General features: G+C 38.5%; 1 pseudogene; it reads right to left on the bottom strand.

Moving 5' to 3' along the window:
• Positions 1 to 2842: 2842 nt before the first annotated feature.
• On the bottom strand, positions 2843 to 5301 carry LOC104850695 (annotated as a pseudogene).
• Positions 5302 to 11105: the final 5804 nt, after the last annotated feature.

Below are 11105 nucleotides of genomic sequence, written 5' to 3' on the forward strand. Positions count from 1 at the left end.
TCTTTGTCTCTCTGAAGGTGTAAAACAAAGAGGATAAGGAAGAAGATATTTCCTTCAAAGTGGAGAAGCCTCTAGATTCTTATTATTTTATCTTGTTCTCTGTAGAAAACTCAAGGAACCAAATCTCCCCAGACACAATGAAAAAAGTACCCCAGGTATCATACGTGTGCACTAAATGCATATAACTCCCACTAGAGTTTGTGAAGTGTACATTCAAACTGATTGGATTGCCCCAAAACACTAAACATATACTTGAATTGACAGATTGAAGGCATTGTTTCATACTTCTTCTCACAGTAAAATATGCTTTGGAATGAGTGTGTGTGTGTGTGTGTGTGTGTGTGTGTGTGTGTGTGTGTGTGTGTGTGTGTACATGGTTCTGAGATAAAAGTATTAATCAATAAAACCCAACAGGGTGCAATTTTCATAATTACATTGCAATAAGTAATATAGCAAGATTTAAGATTCAGTCTTGATTGTTACTGTATAATAAACACATGCCCCGTAGTTGTCTTTGATGTAATACATATCGAGTGCTGCAGGGTAAATATTGTTTAAGACTTTTTACAGACAATAAAACTTGGAAATCTTGCTTATCAGACAGTATTTAGGAAGGACTTTAAGAAAATTGTTTTCTGGCTGTGAAACTATTCTCATCTATTGTTGTTATTAGATCATTTTGGTATGAAAAATAATGGGTTTGAGTATGCAGTAGCATCAAGGAGGCCTGTCTAGAAATTTTGTGACAATTTTAGGGGAGAGCAAACCAGTAACTGCACCAATATATTCACAGTGAGTGTCATGTAGAAATGGCCTTGGGTTAATTATAACTCTCTAAGATGGGACTGTGCACTATGGTAGTGTGTGTGCAAGCCAACTGCTCCCCTATGGTATTCTAGAAGAAATGAGCATCTTTCTTCTCCCATGAATTTTCACGAGAACACAAATTTGTCTTATTCACATACCAGTCCTTCTTTAGGAACTTATGCAAAGGAATAATGATAGAACAATAAGAAATAAACACAAAATGGGAATCTCACTTTCTAGTCCCCTTTCTGTCTCTCTTAGACAGAATCTTTCTTTCTCTCAATAAAATTTTCCTACTCTTATCCTCCCTTGTTCCTAGAATTTATTCTTCAATTTTAGAAAACATGACTCATGTTTTGGATATCTAGTAGGTTTGGGAGTTACATCTCTTCCCCCTATATCATTTGGGGGCCTTCCATTGAGATTACTGGCTGGAGGTAAGAGTTTTCTTTCATAAGTTCTAACTTCAGTCTTTTTGCTTCATAGATTATAACTATTTGCATAGGCTATCATAAATTTTGACGTTTTTTCAGCTTCTGTGTCAAGTGTCTTCATTTTAAATTATGTTTTAAATATTTGCAAATTTCTTGTTTTTCTTATGCATTGTGTTTTGTTAAAAGTACATTTTATTTTTGTTCTGTATGTGTTGCATTTGGATTAAGTTGCTTCAAAAAGGCTGTAAAATGGAAAAGGCCAGGGATTTAGTTCAGTGGTTCTGCTGCCTGCCTCTCAAGTTCATTGTCCTGAGTTTGATCCCTGGTAACCCTAAAAATGCTGTAAAATGGGTGTCTTATGAAATTGTCTCAGAAAAAGACAGTTCAGGCTTTTATCTGTCCCTTATAGACTCTTAAACAAATGGTGGTGGTTACTCTGCCAGCTAGTAATTGACTTTAAGGCAGCTGCCACTCTCAAAGCAGAGGTCAGGTTTCTCCAGTTGCCCTGTGGTGACTCCCCACTTCCGTTGATGCATTGGTGGGTGGAGCATTGACCAGAGAGGCAACTGGGTTTCTTTCAGAGACAGATTTCTGATTCCATGGAACTACCAGAAACTGAGGTGACAGCTGAGGGGTCATGGCCAGGGCTACTCTCTGGTGTTTGAGGAAGTGAGAGAAGATGAGGCTGTGCTACCTATTTTTGAGGCAAAGATTATTGTCAAGGTGGAGAAGGTGGACTAACCAGCAGGTGGCCACACCCAGGACACATGTTGCACTGCACAGAAGTGTCAGCCCAGCAATGACCCTGTACCCAGGAGCCTGCTGTGTGGGAGTGGCATAGAGCTGTTCAGCTGCTCATATTGTGTGTTCACATGGATCCTGGGAAGTTTCAGTTATGCCCCATCTGTTTCTGGGTGGGTGAATCCTTCTGCCTTGTGAGAGCTCCATCCACCCCATAGCAATACTTGGAGTCCTTGGAGGAAGTCAGTCTATCTGCAGCCCCTACTGTGGGCCTTGCATGTTGTGGGATGCACATGCTACTGTACTCACCCACTCTACCCAATTGGGCCTAGGCCTAGGTACAGGAGACCCTGCAGGGACCTCTAAATTCTATAGGTCACTGAGTGTCTTCAACACAGCTCATTTCTTGCCAGTCACTAGGTGAAGCCGGCGGCCATGGAGCTTCGCCCCTCTCCTTCACTAGTCCCCAGATACCAGAACAACATTCTGGGTCCCTGCTTTCTAAAGACCCATGTAAATATGTATATTTCTTAGGCCAGAGCCAGCAGAGGGCTACCCAAAGACCATTTTTCATGCCATGCCTTGTACAATTATTTTTTCAAAGGTCCTTGGATAACAAGAAATAAAAGTTTGTTTTTTTTTTCTCAGTGAGTTTATTGGTACATTTTAGTGATACAGTACAGATACATTCATCATTGGGAACTTGTACCTCTACATAACAGGTCTTAGTTCTCATTTTTTCCAGTACCCCTTCCTTCCCTTCACTCTCCTCCCTTCCCTATTTATAAATACTTTATTTCAATTTTTTCATTTTCTCAGATTTTTTCTTTTCCCTTATTTCCTTTCCCCTACCCTTCCTACTAAATAGTTTTTGAACTTGAAAAATAATAATAATCATAAAACCCACCACTCCACACTATTCCACAGTCAAATCCATTAATTACTCGCTTTCTTCAAGTAGTATCTTTTTTGGTCAGCAGCTCCTTGAAAGGGCCCAGCGTGATGGTGCAGCCTCTCTCCATTGTCTGGTAGAGGATGGGCTCCCCACAAAAGTAGTAGGCCACTACCAGTGTTGTCACAAGGCTGGGCGCTGCTGCCACCCATCTTCTTCTGTTATGTCATCCTGTCTTGGGAAGCTCCAAGTCCAACACAGCTGGGACAGTTCTCAGCATTGTTGTTCACACTGGCCTGACACAGGCATGTCCTCCCTGCAAGACTGCCTGCATGTACCTTGGCTTGGAAGACAACTTGCTAGATCACTTCTTTTCTTCCCCCAGATGCCTGTGGGCTTCCTCCAGGTGGTCGGAGGCTGAGTTGGATGGCATTGTGGGGTCCTGAATTAAGAGATGAGAGGGCTAAATGGAATTGCAAAGCTGAGCACTGACCCAGGGGTGCATGGCTCCAGGGCCCTCATGGAAAGGGCCTGAAATTCTCATGGTCCTGCTGCTTCCTCACCCGAGATGACATATGGCCAGCTTTCCTGTGCCTGCTGATCTCTTTCTGCTCCCCCATGATCCACTGCATGATCTTCTGGTTCTTCTCTATATCCTCTGTGGTGCCCAACACTTCTGTGCAGCTGTTCTTCCCAGAGTTGGCCTTGGCATGTCTTTTGGAGGGCACACCTGCCGTTTTATTGTAGGATAGGTCACTGGCATTGGAGATGACACCTGTGCTACCTGTGCTTTCTGAATAACCATGGGGCTTGGCTGGGTGGCTGTGTGAAGATAGGCCCCACATACTCTGGACTCTATGGCTGGCCTTGTCCTCAAGCTGCTCCATGGGTCTGGCTGTGCTGTGGTGAACATGGTGCTGAACATGCCTGTAATGGTGTAGGCTAGTGGTATCCAGCTTCACCTCTGACTTGGGCATGTACTTCCCATGCCCCAAAGCTGCACCCCCCCATGCCTAGCTATCTTGTCCATATGCCCCCTGTCAGGGGAGCAGTGGCCTGGCCCAGATGACTGGCAGCCAGGTGTCCTTGTGACTCACTGCACATGTTCATCTGGGATGCTCTCAGGGTTCTTCTTGTAGACATTCCATAGCCCATTGCATCCCATGCCCACAATGCAGGATGGGAAGTCGTGCCAGGCTGGGGCAGAAGGCAGCTTGTGACTCAAGCCTGGGGGCCCAAAGGGCATACTGCCATCCTCTCCTTCCTCCTCCATTCACACACATTTTTGCCACTCTTGTAGCTTCTCTTTGGCCTCCCATGTACACTGAACAGCCTCCAGGTGACGGATAAGCTCCTGTGCAAACTTCTGTGGCTCTACATGGGTCTCCTTTGGCATTCAGTAAGTGCAAGGTATGTGAGGCAGAGGTACCCATCCATTGAGCAGGACACTCTCCTGCATTTCCCTATGATGTTGCTTATGGGTCCTTTATGGGTGTCTCCACACACACTGCTGTCTGTGAGGGTCAGGGTGTCAGCATCGCTGGACAGGCTCTGCTGGTCTCTGTCATTGACATTGGTAGCTGGGGCCAGGGCATAACTGGAGCTGACATAGGAAGGATGGGCTGGCTGCCACCAAGGTCCACACTTGAACTTTCTGTCTTTGCTGTACTGTCTATACTCAAGGAGTCCCTTGGATTGGTTGTCTCCAGGAGCAGCTTCTGAGTGAGCCTGCTGGGGGGACACAAGTCTCTGCCATTGTCCTTTGCAGCACCCTGGTCACACTTCCTCTCCTCATCTTCATTCAAAACAGGCAGGTATCCAGATATGCTCACCTTGTTTCTAACCCCTAGCTCTGGTTATTGCAGAAATTTGGACTTTCAGACGCTATCCTCATGTACTCTAAATAGATGTCAGACTTGAGGAAGGAAGGGTAGATGCTTTCCTCCATAGTGGACTGGATTTCTGTGTGGGTCTAGTCAAACATGCCAGGGTCAATCTGCTGCTTCACAATGCAGTCCTTTATGAAGCTCTTGGTGGCTGGCTTGGTTTGCCTACACACATTGTCATTGCCATATCCAAGATGTACTTCTGATAAGATGGTTCATGCCAGATTAAGCCTCTTCTCATTTGAGCCATAGGTTTTAAGCTTTCTGAAGCCACTGCAGACAAACCAGAAGTCCAGCAAGTTGGCACAGCCCTCCTGCTGTAGAAATGTCCTAAAGAGGCTGATCTCATAGGAGTAAGGAATGCAGTGAATCAGCCCACCTCGAGTATGGTGGAATGGGGAGGCTCTGCCCTCAGGCTCATACCCCAGCTCTAGATCTGGGCACCTCAGGGTGGCAGTGGGGGTCTTAGATGGAGGGAATCTTCAGTGAAACTTGCTTCAAGGAACATGGGGAAACCTTATTCTTCATTATTCATTTTGGGACTCTGTGCAGTAATGAACAGATACTCAAATGTCCTTCACAAGAAGCTAGCTCCCAACAGCCAACCAGGTAATCAGCAGAAAATCTCCACATCTTGTCCTATCTGGAACCCTCTGCGAGGTGAAAGAAGAACTCTGTCAGTGATCATCAGATAACCTCTGTTTCAGAGTGATCTGAAATGATGCCCTTTCATCTGGCTTTCATCAGAGCCCTTTCTTAAGCCTCCATTAAGAGTTAGAATCATAGGTTTGGACTGCTTTCCCTATTACTAGTAAGACAAACCTCTAAAGAAATATTTTAAAAAAGAAATCTTTCATAGATTAAAAATTACCCACCCCAGGCATGGTCTTCTCTGATAGGTTATAGACTTTGGAACATTGACTGTGGACTTATAAAATGCTGTATGGTGATTTTTTGTTGTTTTTTGTTTGTTTTTTGTTGTTGTTGTTGTTTAACCAGCTTGAGCTTTATTTGGACTTTTCTCTCTGCTAGTGAGTTACAAACTCCCTTTAAACTTTTCTCCAACTTGTTGGGAGTTCATTTGAGAATCGCGTGTAGTCAAACTGCTCCTCCTTCCAGAAAGCAGACTAAAACAACTCACAACTTTTTTGTCTTACACTAGGGAAAATAGCAATCAGTAACTTTCATTTGTGTTTTTACATGCTAACTAGAACATGGGACTATTTTGGTCAGCCTTTCTATTTCTTCCTGTGTATGCCCAGGAAGTTGATAAAGGTGCCTTCACTAATGTAGATTGTGGCTACTAGGAAAACCTATACGTTTCAAGTACTTGCTGAATTTAAAATTTTTGGACCTTAAAGGAGTAGCCTTGTCTTACTGCTTTTAAAAGTTGCCTAAATGACTAGATAGATGACACAAATTTCTCAGAGCTTTCCCTGCCCTCGGGCCCAGGACAGAATCTCTGATTTACCATCTCTAGAGGAGATCTATTCTGCAGAAAAAGTGCCCTAATTTGACTGTTGTCCCATTTTCTGCTCTCTCTTTCCAGGAACTAGAAAGTAGTGGTTTGATTCTCTCTCTCTCTCTTTTTTTTTTTTGCTAACAATGCTTCCTTCTCTAACTATGAGTGTTGTGGCTGAAGTCAATTTTAACTTGTGCTTTGAGAGTACTTACTGGAGTAAGGATATGAGTTACCTGAAGAAGTTAAGATTGAGCTTTGGTAAAGGATAGATAGTCCAGTCTGGTTTTATTTTCTGGGTCTCTTTCAAGATGGTAGCTACCTACCCTGGAGTAAAATAAACTTTTGGGGATGCCCTAGGGGCCATAACAATCAAGCAGAGACTTATGGGATGTTATATTTGTTTCTCTCATTTCAAATTAAGAACTGCATATCTGAACCTCAAACTCCTTCAAAATGTATTAAAGAGCAATTTAGTATTTGTTTACACCTGCAAGTGATATGACTAACTCCTAAGGCCAAGTACACAGAAAAAGTACTCTGATGCTGTCACAATTAAAATTTACTGTAAGAGAAAAAAATGGTTAAAATAATCTATGTTGAGATTTACTTTACATTAAGAAGTAATTCTTACTTGTGTTCAAGTATAAATATGAGAGACATATCACCCTTAATACATTCAGTACCTCTAAGCCTGAGACTACTCCTTACTCTTTAGAACCTGAGAACAAAGTTTCCAAGACAACTTTAACCCTGGACCACTAGGTGCCTCAAGATAGACTATCTAGGCCAGCCATAATTAAAACATTCATCCTTAGCTATGTTGCTCAGGTCCCTCAAAGATAATATACCTCGCAGGAAATAAATGACAAATATGGGGTGGGGGAGAAGTAAATGCAGGACCCCCCAAAAAATATGCATTGTGATCAGGTCTACATAGACCTAAAGTTCCTTATTCCCTTCCATTTTATGCAATTGGGGCAGATCTTTTCTAGTTTGGTCACCATTTTAATATATGTGAAGAATGTTAATGCATATGTGTGTAAAGTTTGATTATTAACAATAAATATGCTATGTAAAACATAGTAAGATGGTATCTATGTGATAATAAATTATATTCAGAAGCCAGGTTTTTGATCCAAAAGCTATATATTGATAAAATTAAAGGTTATTGTAAAAGATAATTACACAGTTTCATCATTGCATGACTACAGTTGAGGTATTGGAAAGTTGCACTAAGGGTTTCCCATAAATTTGCAGAGATTCAAACTAGACAAGTTGAAACAAATCATCTAAGCTTCTCTCTCAAGAGAATGTTGAAAAACAGAAGGAGCAGTCTTGATTGATTGCCTTAATCTATTTTTTTTATTATGGAGTCTTTCCAGTTATTGCAGATAACTATTAAAATATAACTTAAACATTTGTTAGAGTATCATTTCTCTCAAGGAAGAGACATAAATTTAATCCTTTATTGTACTGTATCAGACATACATACAAAATAAAAAGTAAATAACACCAATTATCATCATCTAACAAAGTTAACTCTATTTCATGATGCATACGGAAAGAACAATAAAAACCATAACAGATAAGTTTATTGAGTGCTTACATTATGACCATGTGAAATATTTTTTCATTGGCTTTAATCCTCACTAAACATTTTTGAGATTCTACTACACTACATTACACATGAGAAATCAGAAAAATAAAGATTAGCCAATATAAAGAGTTTGAAAAAACGTTTGATTCCATGTAAATTAGTTTCAAAAACAGGACTTTAGTTCTTTTATTTTAAAAAAAGATTATTTATTTATTTATTTATTTTATTTTGGTAATGGGGATTGAATTCAGGTCCTTACACTTGCAAGGCAGGCCACTGAACCGCTGAGCTAAATCTGTGGCCCCTATTCTTTTATTTTTTAAATGATTCACATTGTTTTCTTTTCGTTATTTCCCCCCAATTTTAACGTTACATTGACTTTCAGACTATGTTGTTTAAAAAAGTCAGGATTTGTAAGATAATAAATATGATCCCATGCATATCAACTCAGAATTTCATACCCACATATAGAGGGCACTTATCAGACTATGAAGTATTTGTTTCTTATGGAAAATTTGGAGGATGTTAACTTTTATTGTTCATAATTTACTTATCATTCAAAGTTTTTACCATGAAAAAACTATTTCTGGGGAGGGAGGGGAGAGACAGCACAGAAAAAAAGAAATTAAGATGTGTTAGGTACGTGTGGTAACTCCACACAAGGAATGTAAACATTTATTGCAAATAAGTACTACTAATACTTAAAAATATAGTTTCAAAATAAAAAATATATACTTATATTAAATTATTTGAAATGTATTGTTTTAATAAGGTATATTATCAAATTTATATGTGTTTATGGTATTTTTGTACAATTCAGCTTACACTCTTACCACTCACATGTATATCAATTAAAATGTTGCAAGAAGATAAAAGCATTAGCAATAGTTTTCGATAGGTAAATTAATTATGCAGTTTCAATTTTTCAATCTTTTTTCCAGAATGTGTTGTTTTAGTACACATCAGCAATCTACATCTTGTAATCAGAATAAAGGCCAATAAAAATAAGCCTAACAAAGAAAAACAAACAAAAAATGGAAAACGAGGAGAGTGCAAGAACATGGGATGTTGAAAATGTGTAAATCCTAGTTCTGGTGTAATCTATTATAACCATCACTTTATGTATCTCAATCTCATATTCTATAGTTGTTAAAAAGTGAACAATAATATGAATATTTTCATTACAAGTTCATTTTATTAAATTACTTTGAGTATCAATTTAAATAGTTTATGTGAAACTTATTAATGACCCTGAATAATGACTCTAAGAATGTTCTTTATTAAGATATTCTTTGTGGTCCCAGGATTTATCTCATTGCTTCAGCCACCTGTTTGGCAAATGCAAAATCCCAAGTTCAATCCCTGGGACCAAAAAAAAAAAAAAAAAAAAATTAAATACACAAGTAAATAAAGATATTATTTGCTCAAAGGAAAGAATATAAATATCAAATTTTCTTAGTAGAAAAGAAAGTGACCTCAGGATAACATAAGAAAGTAAATTATTTATAAACTATGATCCAGGTATATACTTACTTGATCATTATTTATAAACTATGATCCAGGTATATACTTACTTGATCAGTGTGGTTTTAGTTACTGATCCTTTTGGTGGTATTCTTGTTCACCCTCATTTTCTATGTCTTAAACTACTTGATTCATAAAAAAAATGCATACACTTCAGAAACTTTGTTCTTCCTTTCACTTAATCCCCATGAGTACAATAGTGGTTTCTCTATCACATTACCACTCCCCAAGTGATTGATCTTGGAATTAACTACACACCTAAATCTTAGTGGGAGTTCCCGCCTTTGATGGTAGCCAGCACGGTATGTCTATCCTTGCCTTCATATCTGGAATCCTTCCTCTCAAATTCCACATCATTTACTGTGAATCTAATGTTCAGCTAACTTCCAGATATGAGCATTTCCTCTCCCACTTGATTCTAAAGTGTTGAGAATGCCTAATTTTTATGCTCCAATTCTTTCTTTCCCTCTGCAAGAGCTTATAAAAGTGAGCACTCATGGCATGCTTGTACAATATACTATTTCTCAAATGCTGTAGTTTCTTGTTTAAAGTATTTGAGCCAGGTTGACATATTCAATCAGAGATCCATTGGACAAGCCTATATAAGTCTATTCTATTTTTTAAATAATTCTGATCTGAATATGTAACATAATAAAACTTATTTATCTTATCTTTTAGATTTAACCAACCAATTATGAAAATACACTCTTAATTTTCCTGTTTGTGACTGTTTGGCATCTTGTTTTGCTATTCCTACTACTAACCCATGTCAGCACAATGGTCATGCGGTTTACTAAACATTTTTTGGCACCTATATTAAAGCATCTATCATGCTGTTTTTAAATGTTTATGCTATCATTTTTACTTTGAATATACTCTTTGCACTTTGAGTACATGGACAACACCCAATATTGTTTTCACTTCCTCCTGGCTCCAAGATCCAGAGCCCTTGGTAGGCCTAGGTAACAGCAAAGACAGTTTAGCATTCACTTATTCTAGGGAAATTATTTTCAGTGATATTTTTTGTCACATGCATGTAGTTTTCTTGGTCCTGCTTTGAATAGTAGATGATACCGACCTATATATTTTAATGAAATTTTACAACTAAGTGTAATTGATCAGTTTTGTTTAACATCATGAATTACTGAGGTAGAATAAAATAATATCAAATCAGAGTCACATTAGCCACAAGACTTTAATGTTTAGAACTTTCATTTCTAAAATGAGAATTAATAACTTTATCCTTCTATTTCACAGAAAAGGATGACCATACTTATGAACACCTATTACTCAAGAATTATTTCACACAGTCACTGTTTTCAGCTTATTTTAAAATGAGATTGGGTAGAAATTATATTTTTAATTTACAAGCTATGTACATAACTTAATTCATTTACTATTTTAAACAGAAGTGTTCAGATCAATAGCAACAGGATGTGTATAAAATTTCTCCCATCATTTCTGTAATAACTATTATGGGACATTCTCTTCATAGTATTAAACAAAAAATTCCCCTGATTTTCTACTATGACCATTTCAGGAAATATTTAACACTGCAGAATTTTAATCTTAACTTTAGGATTTATAAGAAACATTAACTTTTCTGATTTCAGATTTATGTGTGAAATGTCAGACTATATTGCTCCCCTGCAGTTTTCTTTACGTGAGATGATGCATGTAGAAAACTAGCAGATTGCTTCATACATATACACCCGTTCATTAGATTCCAATTCCCTCCCATTTCTGTCTGCTTAAAATGAAT

This window comes from Fukomys damarensis, unplaced genomic scaffold (genome assembly GCF_012274545.1).
Source record: "Fukomys damarensis isolate Sample0158 unplaced genomic scaffold, DMR_v1.0_HiC HiC_scaffold_14, whole genome shotgun sequence".
Classification (NCBI taxonomy): domain Eukaryota; kingdom Metazoa; phylum Chordata; class Mammalia; order Rodentia; family Bathyergidae; genus Fukomys; species Fukomys damarensis.